The sequence below is a fragment of the Dermacentor variabilis genome, chromosome 8 (genome assembly GCF_050947875.1).
Source record: "Dermacentor variabilis isolate Ectoservices chromosome 8, ASM5094787v1, whole genome shotgun sequence".
Taxonomy (NCBI): domain Eukaryota; kingdom Metazoa; phylum Arthropoda; class Arachnida; order Ixodida; family Ixodidae; genus Dermacentor; species Dermacentor variabilis.
Window position 1 is genome coordinate 55,602,991 of NC_134575.1, and position 24,196 is coordinate 55,627,186.

The 24,196-nt window shown below is 46.0% G+C and overlaps 1 long non-coding RNA gene across 1 annotated transcript in view; it reads right to left on the reverse strand.

Annotated features, from left to right (window-relative positions):
* Nucleotides 1–23,876, reverse strand: part of LOC142591032 (uncharacterized) — a 26,531-nt gene extending 2,655 nt beyond the window's left edge. Inside the window, exons 1-3 of the long non-coding RNA XR_012830308.1 lie at nucleotides 23,782–23,876; nucleotides 20,136–20,318; nucleotides 11,078–11,265 (exon numbers count right to left, since the gene is read on the reverse strand). This is a non-coding gene — a long non-coding RNA (uncharacterized LOC142591032). The remainder of the gene's footprint in view (nucleotides 1–11,077; nucleotides 11,266–20,135; nucleotides 20,319–23,781) is intronic.
* Nucleotides 23,877–24,196: the final 320 nt, after the last annotated feature.

The following is a 24,196-nucleotide window of genomic DNA, read 5'->3' on the forward strand; positions in this document are numbered from 1 at the left end:
AATTTCTCATTCTGGCATTCAAGAACGTTCATTGCCACGGTAGTCGCTGAAGTAACTATCTGAATTACATCATCGCCACAGCTTCCTTTAAAGTGCTACAGTGGAACTGTCGTTCCCTGTTTTCTGCTTCAACAGACTTAATTGCTTAACAACTTATCTTAATCCTGACGTCATAATTTTACAAGAAACCTGGCTTACTCATGAGAAAAATTTTCATTTTAAAGATTTTAGATCTTTTCGATTAGATCGCCTTTCACAAGGAGGCGGCTTAATGATTTTGTTGTCGTCTAAATTTTGTCATAAGGCGAAAATAGCGTTCAAGTTAATGTCTCCGGAATGTGAAATTTTGGCAGTGCACCTTAGCATCCCAGGCTACCGTTCATTTTCAATTATAGATGCTTATTTCCCTACTGGCGTGTACAGTACATACCAATTGGATAGTGCGCTTGCCAGCTGCAAAAATGAAGTCATTCTTACTGGTGACTTCAACTCGCATCACGTGTCTTGGGGTTACAAAACAGATTCAGGTGGGACACGTCTGTGGAACTGGACCATAGATAAAAACCTTTCATGCCTTAATGTCAGAGGACCTACATTTGTCCGCGGACAAGCTCGCTCAGTGTTAGATTTGACGTCTTCTAGCACAAGTGTCACTGTGACATCTTGGAGAACAATTGATTTCTGTACAAACGGTGATCATCTCCCGGTATACTTTGAAATTGCATGCCCTTTAACATCAGTTCAACGACACGGCAGAATATTTGTGAATTGCAAAAAATTTAAAGCCTGCTTGCGGTGCACCATTGCGTCACTAACTAATAGTAATGACGAAGAAATTGGCTTGAATATTTATTCAGCATTACAGACGTCCGGACGAAAGTCTGAATATGTAATTCAGACAGCTAAGCGTCCCTCATCTAGTCCATGGCGGAACAGCGAGTGCACACGAGTTTATAGAAGTAGGAAAGCTGCTTGGAAAAAACTTCTACATAATCAGAGCCCACAAAATTGGAAAGATTATCAGTTTACTTCGGGAACCTTCAAACGTACTATTAAACATGCAAAAGATGAGTACGATAAGAACCATTTTGATTATCTATCTAAATCCAAAAACAAACGTGCTTTATTTAATTACCTTCGTTATTGAAACACACTCTCAATGAGCAATAATGTAGACTCAATCGTCTATACCTCACAGAAAATGCAGGAGTCTTTACAACTACTGGCTAAAGGACTGGAGAGTCGGTTCGCAACGTGCCTTCAAACTTCTGTTTTTTCTCCTGCATTCTCGGGCTACAAGGAGATATCCTATTCGGAAGCAGCAAAGGTTATGTTACAGTTGCCAGCTACAGCGCCTGGCACGGACGGTATAACAGATGTAATGTTAAAGGTTTTCTTTCAAGAAGCTCCACGTGAGCTTCTGAAGTTGCTAAACTACTCTGTTAGTAACGCATGCATTCGAAAATAAAGGAAGATCGCCAAAATTATTCCCTTACTTAAAAAACAAGGGGCAGCGTGTACTATCGCGAACATCAGACCAATTGCGTTGACATCAAACATAGTGAAACTTTTTGAAAGAGTGCTTCTCGGACATATAATAGAGTTTATAGACGACATTCTATTGTTGAGTCTGTGTCAAATTGGATTTCGATCTGGCTATTCAATAGGGCACGCGCATGTAGACCTTGAAAGTCGCATTAACATCGCCAGACAGAAAAAACAATGCGCGGCTCTAGTTACATTAGATATATGCAAATCCTATGACAGCATTGAACATACAATTTTAACGAATCGGTTACACAGCCATTGCTTCCCAGGCTATATTGTAGCATGGGTGCATGAATTTTTAAGACAGTGAGTTCTATTGTTTTCGAAGCGGCTATTCTTCCAGTAAATATAAGCAAACAAGAGGTGTGCCTCAGAGATTGGCACTTTCACAAGTATTATTTAATATTTGACTGAGCCGAATCCCCGTTCACCCAGGTGTCAGTACATATGTTTATGCTGATGACATTGTTTTTTTGGTATGGCTAGTGACATATACTCTCTTTACGAAATACTGCAGTCGTATCTGAGGGAACTGGAAGGCTGGCTGGATACACTTAAACCTGAATGCTAACAAGTGTGCTATCCTTGTTTTTCCCGTTAAAGACCCAGTATACATATCGCTTAAATATCAACTCGAAGATATCCCACAAGTAGAGTCACTAAAATACCTTGGAGTTATTTACAACGGAAATCTTAACTGGCGGCCGTATATTGAATATATAGCGACAAAAGGGGCTTGTTCAATGGGCATTTTCCGCAAGTTGAGCAACCGGAGAGCAGGTATGCGAAGAAAATTCCTCTTGATGCTATATAAGATGTATGTTCATCCGGTGTTAGTATTTGGATGCGTTTTATTCTCAGGTGTTCCCGCACACAAGCTTCGGCCGCTAGTTTTGTTAGAACGGGAGGCGCTACGTCTGTGCTTAGGCCTCCCAAAATACGTTTTGAATGCCGTATTACACCTGGAGGCAAGGATCCCATACATAATATGCCGATTTCACCTTCTGACAGTTCAGACTTTCCTCAGGCTATATGAATCCCCATTAAACCGCCTTCAAATTATTTTCCTCTCTGATCCAGAATTATTTTTTCCTATTCATTGGCCAAGGTTTCATGGACCACAGATTATATTTGTGGAAACATTACTTGGACCACTAAATGTGCAAATTCGCGAGGTGCTTCATGATAATACGCATTCAAATTACCCAGAGATCAGGTTCGATGACATTTTCCTAAACCCCGCGAAACTGCTCCCTTACGGCATCTTAAACGCCATGTTGCAAGACCACCTAAGCAGCCTAGAAACAAACGTTATCATTGCAACAGATGTTTCACAGTGCGAGGAAAAAGCTGGGATTGGAATATTTTGCCCCACACTCGACTCGTCCTTTTATTTAAGGTTGCCTGATCTTATACCCATTTTTCTGGCCTAGTTGTTAGCAGTAATCCTAGCTTTACGTAAATTAGACCCAATGATTACAACGGCTGCCATTCTGACTGACTCCCTTTCAGTATGCTCTTGCCTTACCGATACTAATGAGTCACCCATGCTAAAACTGGGCATAAAGGTTTCTTTTTTATGAAACTGCCGATTCACTGGCAAATGCATCACTATCCGGCCCTGTTCTTCCTATTCGACCAGTGACAGCACAGATCACGGCGGCAAGATTTCGGATGCGATCAATAAGAATAGCCTTATCAAACCCACATTTGACTGCTTCTCCAGAGCATAAGCACCTGGCATTTCCCTGGCATAGCGAATCCTGTGACACAAAGATGCTTGAGGTCTGCCTCACCGAATTACGCTGCGGCATACCCTCGCTGAATTTTTATTTACACAGGTCGTCTTTGCTTCCCTCTCCCCTCTGTTCTTTTTGTAATGAGGAAGAGACGATACACCACTTTCTTCTATCTTGCCGCCGCTTTACTGCGGTGAGAAAAAGATGGTTGGAAATACCTTTTCGAAGAATTAGCCTGGACTTGACAGAACCTACAATTCTTTCGTTCGGAGCGTCCACTTTGGGATTCAGCCACAGGGATGCATGCTTCGCTGTCCGAACATTCCTTACGGAATCTAAACGAAGGCCCTGCTAAATTCTTTTATTTTTGTTTTTACTTTTAAATTAATTATTACTCACTCAATATGACCTTCCTGATTTTATTTAACAGGTAATTCTGCCCTATTCAATGCTATTTCATTAGGTACTGGGAAATTTATGCTCCATAATAATTTCGAATAATCCACCCATTTCTTGGCAAATCTCCCATCGTGGGTGGGAGCCACATGCATCACAGGCTACAACAACAACAAGCAACCTTGCTTATGCATCGCTGCCTGCCTTGTCAACATTGAAAATAATCTTTATATCTGACTTCTGAGCCCTATACTTCTGACTTTATATGTGACTTCACTGAGCCCTATTATATCCCATTTACTGCCCTCTAATTCCTCCAATAGCACTGCTAGACTCGCCTCACTAGATAACGTTCTAGCGTTAAACGTTGCCAGGTTCATTTTCCAATGAACCTGGCAACGTTTAACGCTAGAACGTTATCTAGTGAGGCGAGTCTAGCAGTGCTATTGGAGGAATTAGAGGGCAATAAATGGGATATAATAGGGCTCAGTGAAGTTAGGAGGCCAAAAGAGGCATATACAGTGCTCAAAAGCGGGTACGTCCTGTGCTACCGGGGCTTATCGGAGAGAAGAGAACTAGGCGTCGGATCACTGATTAATAAGAATATAGCTGGTAAAATACAGGAATTTTATAGCATTAATGAGAGGGTGGCAGCTCTTGTTGTGAAACTTAATAAGAGGTACAAATTAAAGGTACTTTAAATTGACGCCCCTACATCCAGTCTTGATATCAAGAAAGTCGAAAGCTTCTATGAAGATGTGGAATCGGCTATGTATAAAATCAAAACAAAATACACTATACGGATGGGCGACTTCAATGCCAAGGTAGGCAAGAAGCAGGCTAGAGACAAGGCAGTGGGGGAATATGGCATAGGCACTAGGAATATCAGGGGAGAGTTATTAGTGGAGTTTGCGGATCAGAATAATATGAGGATAATGAATACCTTCTTCCGCAAGCGGGATAGCCGAAAGTGGACGTGGAGGAGGCCGAACGGCGAGACTAGAAATGAAATAGACTTCATACTCTGCGCTAACCCTGGCATCATACAAGATGTGGACGTGCTCGGCAAGGTGCGCTGTAGTGACCACAGGATGGTAAGAACCCGAATTAGCCTAGACCTGAGAAGGGAACGGAAGAAACTGGTACATAAGAAGCCGATCAATGAGTTAGCGGTAAGAGGGAAAATAGAGGAATTCCAGATCAAGCTACAGAACAGGTATTCGGCTTTAACTTAGGAAGAGGACCTTAGTGTTGAAGCAATGAATAACAATCTTGTGGGCATCATTAAGGAGTGTGCAATAGAAGTCGGTGGTAACTCCGTTAGACGGGATACCAGTAAGCTATCGCAGGAGACGAAAGATCTGATCAAGAAACGCCAATGTATGAAAGCCTCTAACCCTACAGCTAGAATAGAACTGGCAGAACTTTCGAAGTTAATCAACAAGCGTAAGACAGCACACATAAGGAAGTATAATATGGATAAATTGAACATGCTCTCAGGAACGGAGGAAGCCTAAGACCAGTGAAGAAGAAACTAGGAATTGGCAAGAATCAGATGTATGCGTTAAGAGACAAAGCCGGCAATATCATTACTAATATGGATGAGATAGCTCAAGCGGCTGAGGAGTTCTATAGAGATTTATACAGTACCAGTGGCACCCCACAACGATAATGGAAGAGAGAATAGTCTAGAGGAATTCGAAATCCCACAGGTAACGCCGGAAGAAGTAAAGAAAGCCTTGGGAGCTATGCAAAGGGGGAAGGCAGCTGGGGAGCATCAGGTAACAGCAGATTTGTTGATGGATGGTGTGAACATTGTTGTAGAGAAAGTGGCCACCCTGTATACACAATGCCTCATGACCTCGAGCGTACCGGAATCTTGCAAGAACGCTAAAATAATCCTAATCCATAAGAAAGGGGATGCCAAGGACTTGAAAAATTATAGACCGATCAGCTTACTGTCCGTTGCCTACAAACTCTTTACTAAGGTAATCGCAAATTGAATCAGGAACACCTTAGACTTCTGCCAAGGAAAGGACCAGGCAGGATTCCGTAAAGGCTACTCAACAATAGATCATATTCACACTATCAATCAGGTGATAGAGAAATGTGCGGAATATAACCAACCCTTATATATAGCTTTCATTGATTACGAGAAAGCATTTGATTCTGTCGAAACCTCAGCAGTCATGGAGGCATTACGGAATCAGGGTGTAGACGAGCCGTATGTAAAAAATACTAAAATATATCTATAGCGGCTCCACAGCCACCATAGTCCTCCATAAAGAAAGCAACAAAATCCCAATAAAGAAAGGCGTCAGGCAGGGAGATACGATCTCTCCTATGCTATTCACAGCGTGTTTACAGGAGGTATTCAGAGACCTGGATAGGGAAGAAATGGGGATAAATGTTAATGGAGAATACCTTAGTAACTTGCGATTCGCTGATGATATTGCCTTACTTAGTAATTCAGTGGACCAACTGCAATGCATGCTCACTGACCTGGAGAGGCAAAGCAGAAGAGTGGGTCTAAATATTAATCTGCAGAAAACTAAAGTAATGTTTAACAGTATCGGAAGAGAACAGCAATTTACAATAGGCAGCGAGGAACTGGAAGTTGTAAGGGAATACATCTACTTAGGGCAGGTAGTGACTGCGGATCCGGATCATGAGACGGAAATAATCAGAAGGATAAGAATGGTCTGGGCTGCGTTTGGCAGGCATTGTCAGATCATGAACAGCAGGTTGCCATTATCCCTCAAGAGAAAAGTGTATAATAGCTGTGTCTTACCAGTACTCACCTACGGGGCAGAAACATGGAGGCTTACGAAAAGGGTTCTACTCAAATTGAGGACGACGCAACGAGCTATGGAAAGAAGATTGATAGGTGTAACGTTAAGGGATAAGAAAAGAGCAGATTGGGTGAGGGAACAAACGCGAGTTAATGACATCTTAGTTAAAATCAAGAAAAAGAAATGGGCATGGGCAGGACATGTAATGAGGAGGGAAGATAACCGATGGTCATTAAGGGTTACGGACTGGATTCCAAGGGAAGAGAAGCGTAGCAGGGGGCGGCAGAAAGTGAGGTGGGTGGATGAGATTAAGAAGTTTGCAGGGACGGCATGGCCACAATTAGTACATGACCGGGGCTGTTGGAGAAATATGGGAGAAGCCTTTGCCCTGCAGTGGGCGTAACCAGGCTGATGATGATGTGACTTCTACAACGTAACACACTGGTTGAGGTGCTGGTTACCCAGGAGAAATGGTAGTCACCTAGGACTGGATGAAATCAAGGAAGAAACGGGGCCCGAAATGGCATGGCCCATGCCAACGCCTATAACCCAGACTGTTGCACTGGCTCATCCTCTGGATCAAAGAACGTTCCGCGGCACCAACCACTTCGCCGTGGAAGACTGGATCGCGACTTATGAGCGTGTAAGTGCCCACAACAAATGGGATCCGACGATTATATTGGCTAACTTGATCTCCTACATGCAAAGCACGGCGAAGGTGTAATATGATAGCCACGAGGAACAGTTTAACGACTGATACATTTGCAAACAGAAGCCGAGGGACTTCTTCCGCCGTCCCGCCGGCCGGAAGGGCACCGTTCAAAAAGAACTAGCGACCCGCGCCCAAACGTCCACAGCGTTATACGTCTCGCACATTCAGGACGTACCGGCTCTGTGCCGTAACGCTTTGAGTAGGTCGAGAGCCACCGTATCGCAACGCCGTTAGCACGTCTGTCGAACACAGCTGCCGCTTCCTTTTGGGACGACAGGCTAGGAGTGCAGAAACCATCATCAACAGATGATCTCAAGTGGATAGTGCGGCGACAACGTGAAGCCATGGCTCCTGCAGCCATTTTTTCCCACCCCAGTGAGCCGAACAACTAACCTACAGCACCACTTGTGCAGGCAATAGTCCGCGATGAACTCGGCAATCTGGGAGTTCGTTCTGTATGTGCAATTGCCGATTCACAGCTGCCTCTCGCTCCCAGTCTACCGACTGGTCCGCGGTATCGAGCACTCTAAAGAAATGTAGCCGAATGGAGAACAACAGACAATCAGCCGGTCTGTTTTGCCATACGGCGTATCACTTTGCTCGCCATTGTAAATCCTAACTACCTTGAACCCTCTGCGATTACCATATACTAGCTATTACCACCCCGTACACAGCGACCGTCGTTAACTCCCTCCATTGGCACCGCAACAGCCAAACAGTGACGCCGTTCTCCTTGGAACAGTCCCTCGTCGTCACTGCGAATTCGCCAGTGCCATTAGCCACCAGTTCATCGACCATCATCCCTATCACCGCAGGCTTGTCGCCCGCTGTCCCCGATAGAGCACCGACACCTGTCTCTGGAAAGTTAGCAATGCAGCTTATGGATGTGATGATGCACTGAAAACTCGACTGCAGTACCCTGTGATCAGTTTGTTCAGAAAACAGAGCTTTGATAGACGTTTCAGTCGATGGCGTCAGTGTCCCAGCACTCATTGACACTGGCGTGCACGTATCCTGGATGAGTGGCTAATGCGGCGACGCCTGAACAAAGTTCTCACACCCACAGCATCCCGCACCCTCCGTGATGCCCACCGAGGAACGCCTATCAAGCTTGGTAGGCTCGCATTGGACTCCGGAGCGTGTAATGAATGTTTTTTTTTGTCGTTTTCGAAGAATGTTCTCAGGATGTTAGACTCGGCTAAGACTTTTTATTGCCCTATTCAGCCCTCGCTGCTGTAGTCCACCAGTCATACATCCACGCTTACGCTCTCCCGAAGACAACCGCCCTTCGCCTCAAGCCGCTACGTACGTCAGTCTACTATCGCTCCCATCTGTTCCGGACGGCGTCTATGTACTCTGTGCCACCGCTAACATACTGCTTGGAAGAAATGTGGTCGTTCCACATATCGTGCTCATTGTTGCAGGCAATCAGACTTCGCCCCCTTTTTTAATTTTAACGACTCAAGTTGTTTCCAGACAGGCATATATTTTGGCGGCCTATCACCTGTGAATGATTGCGAGATATCGGCTTTTCACGCGAAAATTTTTTCGCCCTCTGCAGGCACCTCCGTTTCACAGACTATCACAGAAGAAGTTAGCAAGAGTATTGCACCTGACCTTTTGCATCTGACTTCCACAGTTTAGCCCAGATATCGGTTGTCATCCATGGTATTTAAACTGGTGACGCCAATACGATACGCCACTGGTCGTACCAAGTTTCACATGCGTAACAAGTGAGGCAACAAGATGTCGATAAGATGTTGACTAAAGGCGCTATCGAGCCATCTTGCAGCCCGTGGGTGTCCCCTGTCGTTCTTGTGAAGAAGGACGGGAGTTGACGCTTTTGTGTGGATTGCAGACACCTCAACAAAATGACGGCCAAGGATGTCTACGCCTTGCCGCATATTGATGACGCCTTGAACAGCTTGCACGGAGGCAGAATTTTCGTCAATAGATCTCCGATCGGGCTATTCAGAAATCTTTGCAGATGACGTGGACCGCGAGAAAACGGCCTTCTTAACACCTGATGACCTCTACCAATTCAAGGTTATGCTGTTTGACCTTTGCAATGCCCTTGCGAATTTGCGGCTATAAATGCGGCTATAAATTGTCCGCGCTGTCAGTGCCGCGAAAACCTGCTGTGTTGCCCCGCTGGACGCCTACACTCCATCGATGTGCCCTCAGATCCAGTCTTTCGTGTCGGTCTCGATCTTCTTGGCCCTTTTCCGCCATCAAAATCAAGCAATGAGTGGGTAGTTCTTACGACTGCTTACGCTACTTGTTATATCGTCCCGAGAGCTTTGCGCACAAGCTGTGAGGCTGTGGTGGCAGATTTCCTTTTACATGATGTCATCCTTCGTAACGGGGCAACCAGGCAGCTCCTGACTGATCGCCGAGCCGAGCAGCCGAGCACGAGATTTCCAGCGCCTACAACCCACAGACAAACGGAATGACGGAAACGCTCAATCGCACGTTGACAGAAATGCTGTCTCTCTACGTTTTTGTCAATCACAGTGATTGGGACAGCACGTTACCTTTCGTGACCTTCGTGTATAATTCGTCGCGTCACGAGACGGCAGGCTTTTCACTTTTTTACCTTTTCTTGGGCCGCTATCCTTCTTTGCCCTCTGACACACTGCTTCCTTCGTCGACGAGCACTCCCACTGGTGTTACGCTCAATACATCTTCGCCCGGGCTCACAGAGCACGCAATATGGCCGGCTCGCGGCTCACTGAATATCCAGCTGCCATTAGATCCGGTACGACAGCCGACATCAGGACATTCGATTTTCTCCTGGCTCCGGTGCTCTCCTACCCACACGTGTCGCCGCGTAGGCTTGTCTGAAAAGCTGCTGCCGCACAAACAGGGCGCTGCATGTAATTGCGTCTGCTTGGCAATTTGAACTACGAGATCGCGCCGCTGGACTTTTGTCTTCCAAGGGATGCTGTTTATAAGTCCCTCCTGAAGCCTTATTTTGCCGCCAGTCACCTCCTTTATAGCGAGCGCCAAATGGCGCCTTTAGAGGTGGGGGTTATGCTGCAGTGCCGCAAGCAGTGGCAAAAGTCAGCCATCTTGTTTATGCATCGCTGCCTCGAAGCATTGTTAATACATATTTGTATGTACGTCTGCAACGTAGCGCTATATATAAGAGAAAAAAAATGTCCAATAAAGTGGACATCTACCGTGCGGTTTATTAATCGCTGCTGCGAACTATCCTCACAATGTCCAGTGAGAGAACGATTGAGTGCACTGTTTCGTTGCTACTGCTGACATTTTTGTTTCTGCAGGCGAGAATGGTTGTGAATGTCGTCGAATGAAGTTTGCAGCGCAGAATTAAGCTGTGTTTGGTGGATTTGCAAATATCTGTTCAAACGCGGCTCTGTATGCGATAGCGATCATGGTTGTTTCCAATCATTTAGCTCACTACAGTTTGAACCTCGAAAAAAATAAGAAAAGAAAAATGTTTTGCCTTCCTGCCAAAAACCCAAATATAACGCTAGGTGCGTTCTTGGGCTGCGAAATTTCGAAAAAAAAGCTTGAGCTACATTTGTGCAGATATGGCATTCCTGCAAAACAAAAGTTTGCAGACGCGTTAAAAACGCATGCCACGTTAGGACCTTGAAGGCAGAAGCAAGTGTTCTTCTTATTAAAGCAGTATACGTAAACAAAAATAAAGTATAATGACAGGTGTCGATAATAAATATATTTGTAGTCGCGTAGTGCCGTCGCAGCAACAGAATATTGAAATATACGTGCTTGCACCTGAACATAACAACATATTGTGATGTTCCTTAAATAAATCAGCGGAATTTACTGTATTTCTCGTGCTCATCAGTGGTGAACACCTAATCAGAAATTACCAGAATTAAATAAGATTCGTGAATACCTACCGATAAAACGTCTAAGGATATCTGTAGGTTCAAAGCAGTGCTGGCAGGTCCTGGTTGCGCGGGATCGTTTGGATGTGTCTGGACCTCGGTATGTGCTGGTTCCGCGGGAAGGTTTGGATGTGTCTGTACCTCGGCAGGTTCTGGCTGTGCGGGAGGTTTTGGATGGTCCTGATCCCCGGCTTTAGGCTCTTCAACGCAGGAAAGTCATCAGTATATACACAGGAAAATGAAATTTCAGATAAATAATTCATTATGAAACTGCAGCGCGCAGCACCGCAAACGAGACACAAAGCAAACCGAACACATGAGCGCTTACTCGCAACTGCGTAAGTGAGCCGTATATAGTGCTTACGAGGACTTGTTTGTTTTTAAGAGAAACTAATAGTACGTATTAGGAAAGACCGGTTCGCAAGGACAGCTATTGCAGTATAGGGCTAAGCGTGAGTGCTCATCTTTTTCGATTGTCGATGCTCCTTTAGACGCGTTTTAACACACCCGGCCATCAGGCACATTAAAATAAGGCCACAAATTAATGACAACATGTACACTACACGAAGTTTGTATCTTAAGAGCTTGGTGTCTTCTTTGAGGTCAGGCAGTTTTTTTTTCTTTTGTCAAACTCTTTGGCCACCACCTGGCAGATTCGCTGCAGCCTGTCAAAAGAGCCGGAAACAACGTCAATGCCAAACCGGCTGGCTACGTACTTTAGTGTCGTCGGAAAGCGATGAACATACGGCACGACAGCAATGAGTCTTTGTCGTGTGTTTTCTCTGCTTCTAGATCTCTCTTGTTCAAGAATTTTTACCATTTTAATCATTTTCTCTTCTGCCCCTCTCGATATAATGTGGCCTGGGAATCCTGCCGCTTGTAGTCTAGTAACTTGAGGGGAAATCTCGGGTAATTGGGCGAAGGTACAATTGAACAAGGCGCTGCTAAGGCAAGGCAGCGCAATTCCACTTTTCGCAAGTTTTTAATGGTCAGATTTATAGTGAAGAATTGGTTTTGCCAGCAAGTGTGTTCCGATTGTAGTTGTACTGTGAGGTCCGCATTGGGGGGGGGGGGGGGAGCCTTGCGTTCAATCATCTTTCTTTAAGAAAGGCGCTTGACGTTTCTCATTCCTGGCCAGAACTGCTACAGATAGCGGACACCAGCGAGGGGGGCGTATACCATCGCCAAGCTCAACGGTTACAGGAGTGAGACTATAGAAGCTTACACTGTAAAACTATCCGCACCAGGAATGATTTATTCCACATTAGGCAAGCAAAGATGCCATGAAGAAACGAAAGAGAGAAAGAACGAAGAAAAGAATTAAAGAAAGAACGAACAAACAAAAGAACAAACAGCGAAAGAAAGATAGAACGAAATAAGTTATAGGTTGTGCATTAGGTGTTTGCATGTTTCGTTCTGGAGGTTGACCTACAGCGCCACACGTTTGCCTCAAACTGCAGCTCTTGATGTCTTGCAAGGAGCCAGACCCCTCTGATCGTGTACCTTAACGCACTACTACGTTTGCAGCGGGCTTTCACCTTCACGTGCTACATGAGAGTAACATGCTGCCGTACTTTTTGAACACCCGGACCTCGCGGCGGCCTCACGTTTTTCTTAGGCGGGACGGTATCCGGGCGCCTAACATGCCGGCCTACGATGGGCCCTTTCTCATTCTGCGCCGTTCTATGAAAACGTTTTTCATTGCATAGCAGGGACGTCACGAGACACTAGAAATGTCCTGAAGACGGCCTTGGTGGAGATACGGATCAACCGTCCGTATCTCTAGAGCACCGATTCCCAAGATCCTTAGTTTCCCTTGCAGCCTTAGAAACGTCTGCATCGCGTCCATTTCACGCTTGTGCTCTAGCCGGGAGGACCTGTAGCACCCGCGCCTGCTATGATACCAGGGGGCGCTCAGAGCTAGGACAACGAAGGAAACAAAGAGGGTAGTGGGGCGCAGGTTCGAGTATCAGCTATGCAGGTTACGTGTCCATCGTCTTTCGCGCTATACAGTGTTTTAACAAGAATCTCTGGTAAAGGTACTACGAATACGTGGAAGACCCTTGATGTTACATTGCTTATAATTCCATCACTTAATGTATACACGCAGTTTCGCGATCGTATTCGATCCCGATTCGAATCACATTCTTTACGTGTGAAGAATTTCATTTCCATATCGAAAAGAGAAAAAAAAGGCAGTTAGCTTGCTCCTCTGTGATAGCCTCTAAATATTCAAAACGTGTTTACAACTACTGTACTGAAGTGAAAGCACGAGCTCGGTGACACGGGACAAGGATAAAGATGAGAAAGGAGGAGAACATGAAGCGGTTCGCATGCTCTGGCGTACGGTGCCTTTCCTTTGGAATGGCGCAGTCGACGCACGCTGAGATTTTCCAAGACCTGACGCCGACCATCCCAAATACAAGCGCACGGACAATACGGGGACCACATGCGTCCCAGCAAGTACTGGCCACATCATCCTGAGATGGCTTGCAGGCCTCCTGAGTGGCTCTTGTGGACGGCGCTGCATGTGAGTTTGCCAAAGCCGTCTTCTTCACGGTAGACCGACTTTGCCTAATGAGTGGTGCGTTGGCTGCAGTCGTCGAACAAACAGCGCTATCATTGCAAACGGCAACGGCTGTTCCTGGTTTCCGTGGTTTACAAGAGGGCCCCGTATTCTGGGTGCGTACCGTCCAGTACGTGCATAGAGGCCGAGCGCGATTAGCGTACCATCGAGTAAACATGCACAGAGGCCGAACAGAGGCCCATGGCAGAAGGGCGTCTCCGAAATATAGCTCAGGTTTGGAATATGTTCGAAGGGCGTGCCTATAACTTGTTCCGGCTGGACAGCTGCGCTGCGCTCTACTTTCGACAACCTGCCAAGCGCCTATGACACTCGCTTTATGCAGATGCCTTCACGCTAACAAGCTCGAGATGAAGACCTAGTCGAATAGATTTACGACAAACTGTTGCTCCTTGGCACCCGCAACCGTACCTGCGCTTCCCAACAGCCAAACAGTATGTCATATATGGCATCGACAACTCCACACATGCTGTCGTTCTGTCTGTGTATGCATATGAGACCGCTGCCTACGCTTTTGCCCGTAAGGTTTGAGTGGTGCAGGATACCGCTAGCCGGCGTCGAGCTTTCACCACACGGCCATGTGCTACCTCGCAAGCTTCACTACTGCAACGTGGACGCTCGTCCGTTTGGGACGCCAACCGCTGGTCTTGTGATTGGTTGCACGCTGCAAGACCGTAAATGATATGCAACAGCAGCACGCTACAGTTGCGGCCAATTGACGTCGGCGGTATTGGAGAGTTGAAGAGCTTGTACACAAGGGCTCTGAGCATGTGTCGCTACTTGGGAAACATGCCCCTCCCCCTCTCCAGCCCACTGACTGAGCCACCCTTGCGTGGCCTATGGTGAACGGTACAACCAAGTGTCACCATTGAGCAAGAAAGTGTAAATCAGATCATTAGTAGACTGGAGCGGATAGAAGAACGGGAAAATATCACGGATCAGAGATTAGGCAAAATTGAAATATATTTAAACGAGACAGTGGTCCCTGTTATGGAGCGGGAGTGCACTCGGCCGCTAGCCCAGCAGGGTAAGTCGCCGAGTGGACTTGAGCTCAAAAATAGTTCACCAAATTTCCGTGGTCAAGATGGCTCTATTAAATAGTTCATTTAGTATTTGGCAGTGGAATTGTAGGGGGTTCAATCATAAGAAGGCGTCTCTGCAGCAGTTTGTTAGAACGCATGGTGTCAAGCCTCAAGTTATCATGTTACAGGAAACACTGACGTCTAACGTGACCTTAACGAATTTCAAAGCGGAAGTTAAGGATAATGAACAGGGCAGAGGACTCGCTACTCTCATTAATAGGAGGTTGGCATACATTAGACATGATCTTCACATGGCAGATTGCAAGATTGAATATATTATGGTGGAAGTAATCTTAGGTCGGCAAAGGTCATGTCAGAGGAGCGTTTACCTGCTTAACCTGTACAGTAGCCCCCGGGACACGAAGCAGAGTTTCAAATCTCTCTTGGCCAAGGCAACCAATCTGGCTAAGGATGCACCGTTGCTTATTGGAGGGGACTTCAATGCACCATGTCATGTGTGGAAGTATGTTTATAGCACTATTAAGGGGGAGAGACTATGGCAGCAGGCACTAGACTTGAATTTAACTTTGATTACAGACCCCTCGTATCCCACCAGATGTGGCACGTCGACATGTAGAGATTCGACACCTGATCTCACTTTTGTTCGAGGGGTGGTGGATTCGTCCTGGTCAAATTCTAATAAAGATTTTGGTAGCGATCATTACATACTTATGATTACTTTGGCAGTGGCTAATAAAAAGGAGCGCACATTCAGGATGGTTGACTGGGATGCATTTAGGAAAAGAAGAGCGCAGAGAATCGATGATGAAGGAAATGAGTTGACCTTGGAACAGTGGACTAGTCAGCTTAAAAGTGACGTTGAGGCGTCCACTAAAGAGGTTCAGACCGATATTGACACGGAACACATGGATAGTCGCCTGGCACATTTGTTGGAAGCAAAGCAGTCGATGTTAGCGAGATGGAAGGGTCAGAGATTAAATAGAAGGCTTAGAAAGCGTATAGCAGTGGTTAATCAGGAAATTGAAGACCATTGTCGGGTACTGTGCAAGCAGCAATGGGATGAAGTGTGCAATTCTATTGATGGTCGCATTAAGAGGGGAGGCGCATGGAGTTTGCTCAGACATCTACTAGATGAGACAAACACTAAGTCTAATCAGAGGACTGTGATAGGTAAGCTGGTCCATCAGGCGTGTCGGGACTCCACGGAGCAGGAGTTGCTAAAGGATTTGGCTCAGAGATACCTTCCTTTGGAGACCTGGCACGATACACCTGATGGGGTTTTGGAATATAGTGGAGACGAAAATGCAGCTATGGACGCGGAATTTACTGAAAGTGATATCAGGATGGCGCTGCAGAATCTTAATGGTCGATCGGCATCAGGGCCGGATGGCATTACGAATAAAATGCTACGGAATTTAGACGATGGGTCAATTGAGTTCCTTACGCGGCAGATCAATTGCCTATGGAAGGAAGGCTCTTTCCCGGAAGAGTGGAAACTGGCAACTACTGTTCTGATACCCAAACCAGGCAAGGCCATAGGGCTTGAAAATCTCAGACCTATTTCACTGACGTCGTGTTTGGGAAAAGTCGCTGAGCATGCCATTTTAAATAGGCTAACGCGTTATGTTGAGGGCAATGGGGTCTTTCCGCATTCGATGATAGGATTTCGGCCCGGCCTCTCGACTCAGGATGCTATGATCAGGATTAAGCATCAGATCCTTGACCGGCGAACAAGGCATACTAAGGCACTAATTGGACTTGATGTGGAAAAAGCTTTCGATAAAATCCGACATTCTTTCATTCTACGGGTGCTATCGGACTTGAATATGGGGCAGCGGCTTTTCAATTTTGTCAAGGCTTTCCTTACGGATAGAAAGACATGTCTCAGGTTTGGGGAGATAAAATCGGAAGTCGTTAAATTGGGTTGCTGTGGTACTCCGCAGGGATCCGTACTCTCGCCTATGTTATTCAATCTGGCGATGTCGAAGTTGGCTAATAGACTGGACACTGTCCAGGATATTGGCTATTCTATCTACGCGGATGACATTACTATATGGAGTGTCGGTGGTAGTGATGGAGAGCTTGAGGCTAGGCTGCAGCAGGTGGTAACGCTTACGGAGGAGTACCTGGGTCTCATGGGGCTCAAGTGCTCCACTAAAAAGTCGGAGTTGTTGATCTTCAAATCTAAGAAGCTAGGTCGTAGGCCGAGGGGTTGGGTACCGGAAGTTGAGCCTTGCATTAGAATTCATACTAGGGAAGGGTCGGTGATACCCAAAGTTGAAGCAATCAGGGTCCTGGGTTTTGTACTTGAAGCGAACGGATCGAACATTAGAACCATTCAGCGTATTACCAAGAAAACGGAGGAGGCCATAAGACTTATAAGACGGATCTCTAATAGGCATAGGGGTTTAGGAGAGGAAGGTGCGATGCGCTTAGTTCACGCATTTATTATGTGTCATTTCTCGTATGTGGCAGCTATGCTAAATTGGAATAGGGGGGAGAAAAATAAATTGGAAGCATTAATCAGAAAAGCCATCAAGGCTGCGCTTGGTCTGCCTATGACTACGTCAAACGATATGTTGTTACGACTGGGTTTGCATAATACTTTAGATGAAATTGCTGAGGCTCAACGTACCGCACAGAGGGAGCGGTTGCTAGGTACACCAGCGGGTAGGTATATATTACAGTCAATTGAAGAATCGGTGGCTGTGTCGCACGATAGGGCGCCTCTACACGAGTTGAACGTGAACCTTAGGGCAAATATCATGGTTCGTCCATTTCCGCGGAATGTGCACCCCGTGCACAATGTAGGGAGGCGGGTCGCGAGAGCTAGGGCTTTGTTGCGAGAGGCAAAGGATCAGGAGGAGGAGTCTGCGTTTGTTGACGCCGCATGGATTAATGGTAAAAATGCTTATTCGGTGGTGGTAGTAGATGGCAAAGGGAGCGTTAGAAATGCTGCTTCCATTTATACCAAAGACCCGGGGGTTGCTGAACAGGTGGCTATTGCTCTAGCACTACTTGATTCTAGAAGAGTTTTGGTGTTTAGCGACTCGCGATCTGCGATTACAGCCTTCTCGAGAGGACTTGTTGCGGAACCGGCTAACAGACTGCTGCAGCGTAGGGATATCACTTCGCATACCGTTACTTGGTTCCCGGCGCACATGGGGACAGTGGAGGGAGCCCCGCGTAACCTCAACGAGGTGGCGCACAGGGAGGCACGAGGATTAGTGTGCCGTGTACTCCCTGAAGGGGCTGGATCTCCCGCTCCTGAGTACAGGGACCAACTGTTAACCTACAACGAAATCACCAAGCACTATTACTTAGGGCGCAGGGCATTCCCGTTGCCACATCCTAAATTAAGTAGGCCGCAGGCGGTTACATTAAGGCTTCTGCAGACACGGACGTACCCTAACCCGGTCATCATGAATAAAATTAATCCGGACTGCGGGGTTTCAGTCTATTGTAGTAAGTGTGGGGGTTTGCTCGATTTACAACACATGCTGTGGCGCTGCTTGGCGTTGGCCGGTGATGGTTCTCGAGGTGAACAGTGGTGGCAGCGAATGCTGCACAGTGAAGTGCTAGCGGACCAACTCAGGGCTGTCCAGAGGGCCCGTGTGATGGCAGAGGGGCTCGGCCTCTCTGTACCGACGTGGGAGCGGCCCGCATCAGTCCGAGACTGATCCCTCAGGACCTCAATAAAGTTCTTCATACCATACCATACCATTGAGCTGCGGTCACACACAACCACTCGTAAAATAATCTACTCGAGGTCCCCGTATTCGACGGCTTGCCTGCCGACATGATTGTAGGCGTGGACTACACCTTTTCCGACGAGTTTGGAATAAAGGAAGCCCGGATATAATTTCTCACCAAGACGTCACCGAGGCCCAACGCCAAGACACTGTTGTGGCGGCTATCGCAGCTTCACTTACGGATGCGCAGAAGAGCAGCTACTTTGTCATGCGCGACAGAACCCTATACCGTCGTAAAGGGAAGAATAAATAGCAAGATGAAGAGCACCTTGTAGTCATCCCTGCTTCGTCGGGACCTGGTATTCATCGCGCCATCCACGACCCACCGGAAGACTGACATAAATGTCAGCGAGCAACGCTGAAAAAAAATACAGGAGCGCATCTGCTGGGTCAAAATATGTAAGAGTGTTCGCTCTTAGGTTGCTAGCTGGGAAATATACCTGTGAAACAAGTGTTGCGCCATCTAAACCTGCGCTACTCGCACGCATTCTGCCTTCTGCTGCTATATTTCACACAGATGGCATCGCTTATATTTGCACCCTACCACTGAATACGGCTGGCATTCGCTGCATCCTGATTGTTGTCGAAGATGCATCCAAGATTGACGAGGCCGTGGCCGCCTCTTCTCTCTCACCCAGCTAAGTGAAAAGATTTTCAAGAAACCAATTTGAAGTTACTCATGTTGTTTGACACAGTGCTCTTTCTAGCGCTGTCTCAAACAACAGCAGAAGCACGGGTATGCGTGTTCTATTGGTGATTGTGTTCTAATGATATCAAGTGCAACTCTATTTTTTTCCAGCATGGTTGCTTTGCAGCACAGGAATTTCCACACCTGATGTAAAAACTATTCGCAGCTCACCCTTCTGGTCATATGGGGTTTTCACACACCAAAGAGCACGCGCTCAATTTCGGAACGACATTCAACTGAAGCTACACTAACCGTGTAATCTCTTACATTTTGAACAACGTCTGTATCAGTGTCCTTGTTATTTGTGTACACTATTGTGAAACACCTTACATTACCGCGAAGAAATGCGCAGGTGTTGAACAATGCAAGTGGAGGCTCCAGCGACAGTTCAACGCACACTAGACCCCCACCTTATTTCCACATAGAATCTCAGCGAAAGCAATGTGCAGTTATTAGGAGGGTTCTGCGTGCTTATCTCACCTAACAACCATTGCTTCGCGTACCTACATGATGTTGTAAAAATAAATCACGGGCCTGCTGCAGTGAGTAAAAATTGACACTACATGTGCAGTATGAAGTTACCCGTTCGCACATTTGCGAAACAATGGATTTCCTGCATAGCGCGGGCATCACTATTGGTAATGTTGACCCTAACAAAAGATGAAAATAATTCTTTCAGCGTTATCTCCCAACCAAAAATTGGGAACTGGGAGCATGGTGCCTATTCTTCCCATTTCATAATTTTTTGCTCTCAGCAAAAACAGCGGAAACGCGCACATTCCCAGCGGTAACGGAAAAGTTATACTTTTGAATAGTAATATTTTCCTTTGAATGCAAGGCAGCTCAAAGATGGCGAAATATCATAGGCTTCATAAGCACTTTTCCGAAACTTTCAGATGTTCTGTTAACATTTAAACTTGCAAATCAATTGTATATCCTTTTAAGCGTCTTTCTTAACCCACAAGCTGTACCTAGCTTGAAGGAAGATCTCCCACTCGCTTACCACATTGGTCCTTGGGTACGCATTTTCCATCCTTTCTCCTGTAGAGAGGCGCAATACACCCACACTTTGTGTCACTTCTCTTCTTGCAATGCCACTTGTCTTGTTGCTCTACGCCATTGCAATATGGTTGCGGAATAAAATCATTACTCTGGCAGTAACTTGGTTGTTCTTTATCGGGACACGCTAAACAAAAAAAAAATTACAGAGAAAATTATTTTTTTCTTCGGTGAATATAAAAGGAGAATGTAAGACTTTGCATAAAAAAGCATTACATATAGTCCATACATGTTCCATAAGTACACTACATATAGCATAACTTTTGGAGTTTATTTTGAAGATTTCTAGCAGAGAACACATTTCCTAAGTTTACTTTCTTGCAGATTAACAGGGGCGCCTCGTTTTAACATAATAGACAGGACGCAAGAGCAAACACAGCTCTTAGGTCTTTAAAGTAAATGTTTGGTGTATTAAGTCTGATCAACGGATATCTTTAGAAAAAAATCTCAGCAGAAGCCACCCCACCATGAATGTCAACGATTAGCGATTAGCATTCAAGCAATGTCATTGTCTTTGTGCAAGATGCCATAGATTTAAGGTATGTCTTTTGAACACATAGAATCTTTGGATTAAACCTGTGTAAGCATTTATTTATCGTCATGAAGGTTGTGGAGGAGTCCTCTGACGTTCCATTGTAATAGTTGTGCATCCATGGTAAGAGTGGTTTTTGTGCAGTGTGTTTAAGACAGGCGAATTAGATCACAGAGTCCTTTCCGGGGGCCGAGATGCGAGGTTTGACTTCGTCTCTGGGGACGAGACCATTGAGGCAACCAATCCGGAGGCCAACGACCCCTTCTTCTGAGACGGGAGCACAGCGTTAGCTACAGACGTCGAGGGAGGGGAGAAGGCGTCACTGCCGACTCACTGTGTGTGTGCTGGGCAGCCACCAGAGGCCGTTGTAGTGCTGCCACCTGATGCGATACAACGCTACGTTACGGTACGCAACCTTATACAACGTAACACTACCCGCCTGCGTGCTTCCTTTAAATATAGCTTTTCCTTGACTTTGATTGTTACTATGTATTTCCAGTCCTTTTTCCAGGATCGGCACGACGGGGAGCATACGGCGTGCTACTCTTCACAATTCACTCAGTGTACAGCGTTCTCGCGATTGTGAGATGGGTGTTCTTGGGCAGTGCAATTAGTGCACGCCTTGCGGCCTGGGCCGTTCTTTGAAAAGTGGCCAAATATTTGGCACCATGAGACCGCACTGCGGACCCGTGGTCTGACCGGGATCCTTTGTACCCTGCCTCAATGGTACCAGGCACCATATGCGATCCGAAAGAATGGCTTTCTTTCGATCTCTGCCATCACACCTCATCCTAACTATATTGAGATTGATTACATTCTAATCCCTCCAGCCCTGTAGTAGCTTAGCTTCAGTCAACTCCATCCGATCATTAAGGGAAACACTAGATTGGTGATGTTCATTGTGCGGTGCGGAGTCACTGCCACTGGGAGGTCTCCAAATGACACTAGGTTGGACAGTTTTCCAAGTTCCTTTTCTCGGAGCTCCAGGAGATAAAAGCTTGCCAGCTTCGAGCCTTTGTTCCCGGGGTCAAAAGCTTTAGTCAATGTTTTTGCAACCACGAAAGGTGAGACCATTCTTGCAGCCTTTTCTGATTTCTTAGAGTGTATTACATCAAATCGTGAGGAATTGTTATTTTGTCCGCAAAAAAAAAACTTGAAACATTTTTTGGTGCCTCCTTGTTTCTGAGGGCAATCAGGGAGTTGAGGGAATGAACTTGCCATAAGTAGATGCGAATTTTTAGCAGCAATGTCACCCATAAACTATGGAGCATAATGAGGGGATGCTGCAGGTCCTGGAAAATCCAGGTCCTATAAGCATCAGCTATCCGCCACTGCTGTAACCAGATATAGTACACCCATGTTGGCTACCGAAACAAGGTCAACCCTTGCCACCCGGAATTTCTGAAGTGACAAGGCAATAGAAGACAGGACAGATGAAAAGGGGAGAGAGAAAGACGAAGATTGAACAGCAGGACAGGAAAAAGCGGCTGCCAATTTCCTGCATGTGCATCAGTCTGGAGGCACTGTGTATATGAAGCATAGACCTAAAAGGTGTGTTGCCTCAGCCGGGGGGCCTTAAGGTCCGAACACCCGGCATCAGCTCTACCCCCGGATCCCCCTTTACTCAGACACGGCTAAGCCGCTCACGGCTACACGTGGAAGGGCCCAACCCGCTTGTGCTCGGCTGCGTAGTGTCGGCTGACACCAAACGTGTGCTGACGCATACGCCCCAGAGTGCGGGAATATAAAAGGTTTGAAGTCATGTTAGCTGCATTACACTCGCAAAAAAATAAATAGGCACCAACAAAATCTTGAACATCTTAAGGCCACTAGTAGCAAAAGAAGAAAGTTTGCAAACCTTTAAAAGAGAATGAGGCGGTGATATCTTGGAAGCAGGCATCACGCTGTGCCACAGTGCGGCTGCTCATTAGTAATAAAGTTGGCAAAGGAAGGAGGCGAAGACCAGGATCGAACACCGAACACCCGGCATCCTAGGATCGAATAAATCCAGCAACAGGAGAGCCGCGGACCACGAAGTTTAACGCAGGAATGTTAGCTCCAAAAAAGGACAATGCAAATGCCTAATAACAGGGTAGCAGGACGCAAGGGAATTCTCACTCTATGATAAAAAAGCTGGCTTGAAAGCGCAAGGCCGTGCTGACTAGTGTGATTGAGCAAATCAATAAATGTAAGGAAGTGGCGATTTAGCAGTAAATGCGGGAGAAAATCGTTAACATTACGACACAGCTTATTAAGCTCCCGGATTTTTATTTTAAAGCGCGTTCCCATTCTTGCGAAGCGCTCTTCAGGACCTCCCTGGACACGTCCTGCGTCTTGGATGAGCAGAGAGATGGTGGTACAGAGCAGACTACCGTGAGTCGCACTACGCATATATACATTCACATATAAAGGCTCTTTCAAAGCTTTGCCTTTTCCTGTCTACTTCTTCCACATGACCGGCTTCAAACAAGTGCACTTTTTACAGTTGAACGCTTGAGGTTACGTGACAGCCGGTTGAAGCCTACTTGAGAAGGCAGCGATATTAAGAATAAGCCGAGCTGGCAAAGACCAGTTACAGACTGACACAAATTCTTCCAATGGCAGCTCAGACCATTAAGTAATACCTGTCGAAGTGGCTGGACAAAAATATTATATTGAGGTGGACTACGCAATGAGTTCATGCCAGGTAGACGTTTGGAGCATTATATGCCCACGCCTTGTTAACGACAATAACAACGAAGTGAAAAATTTCACCGACGATTACTATACTCCCTAATGGAAAATTTGAGCGCAGCTCAATACGTGTTTTCATTTCGAGTTTCAGAATTTAGTATTATGATTATATTTGCACAAAATTTATATTAGGAAGATAACGCTGTGAGCTGGGCGCTTTGTTTACACACAGACGGCGCGCGCTACTCGCACACTTAATCGTAGCCATCATCACCAGTCTTGCACGTCTTGACGCGCAAGACGGGCGAATCACAAGAGAATCACAAGAGACGCGTGAAGACAAGAGAATCCTCTTTACTATTAAGTAAGAAAATATTTTACTTACATGCCGTGATCTGCGAAACTTCGGATAAAAAGAGCACATTCATCAGCAGTAGTACCATAGTAGCTGCCACTTCGTTTCACCGCTATATTCTGAGGGGAAAAATACAGCAAAGGCCCTTAGTGCTTGACTCTGTGAGGTGTTAACAAACAATGCAATTATTTCATATCAGTGAAATAACCTTGCAGTGACAACTTTATAAATGACTATTCAGAAGGAATGAATGAAACAATTGACATGAAACAAAATGCGACAACTTGAAAATTAACTAAAACACAGCGGAACTTTCTAGTCTTATGAATGCAAACAACAGTAAAAAGATAATACGTACGTATGAATGAGTGGTAATTATTATTAATCGAAATACAGCTGGATACTGCATTCATGTGGCTGTGAAGATACCATGAAATACCTGAAT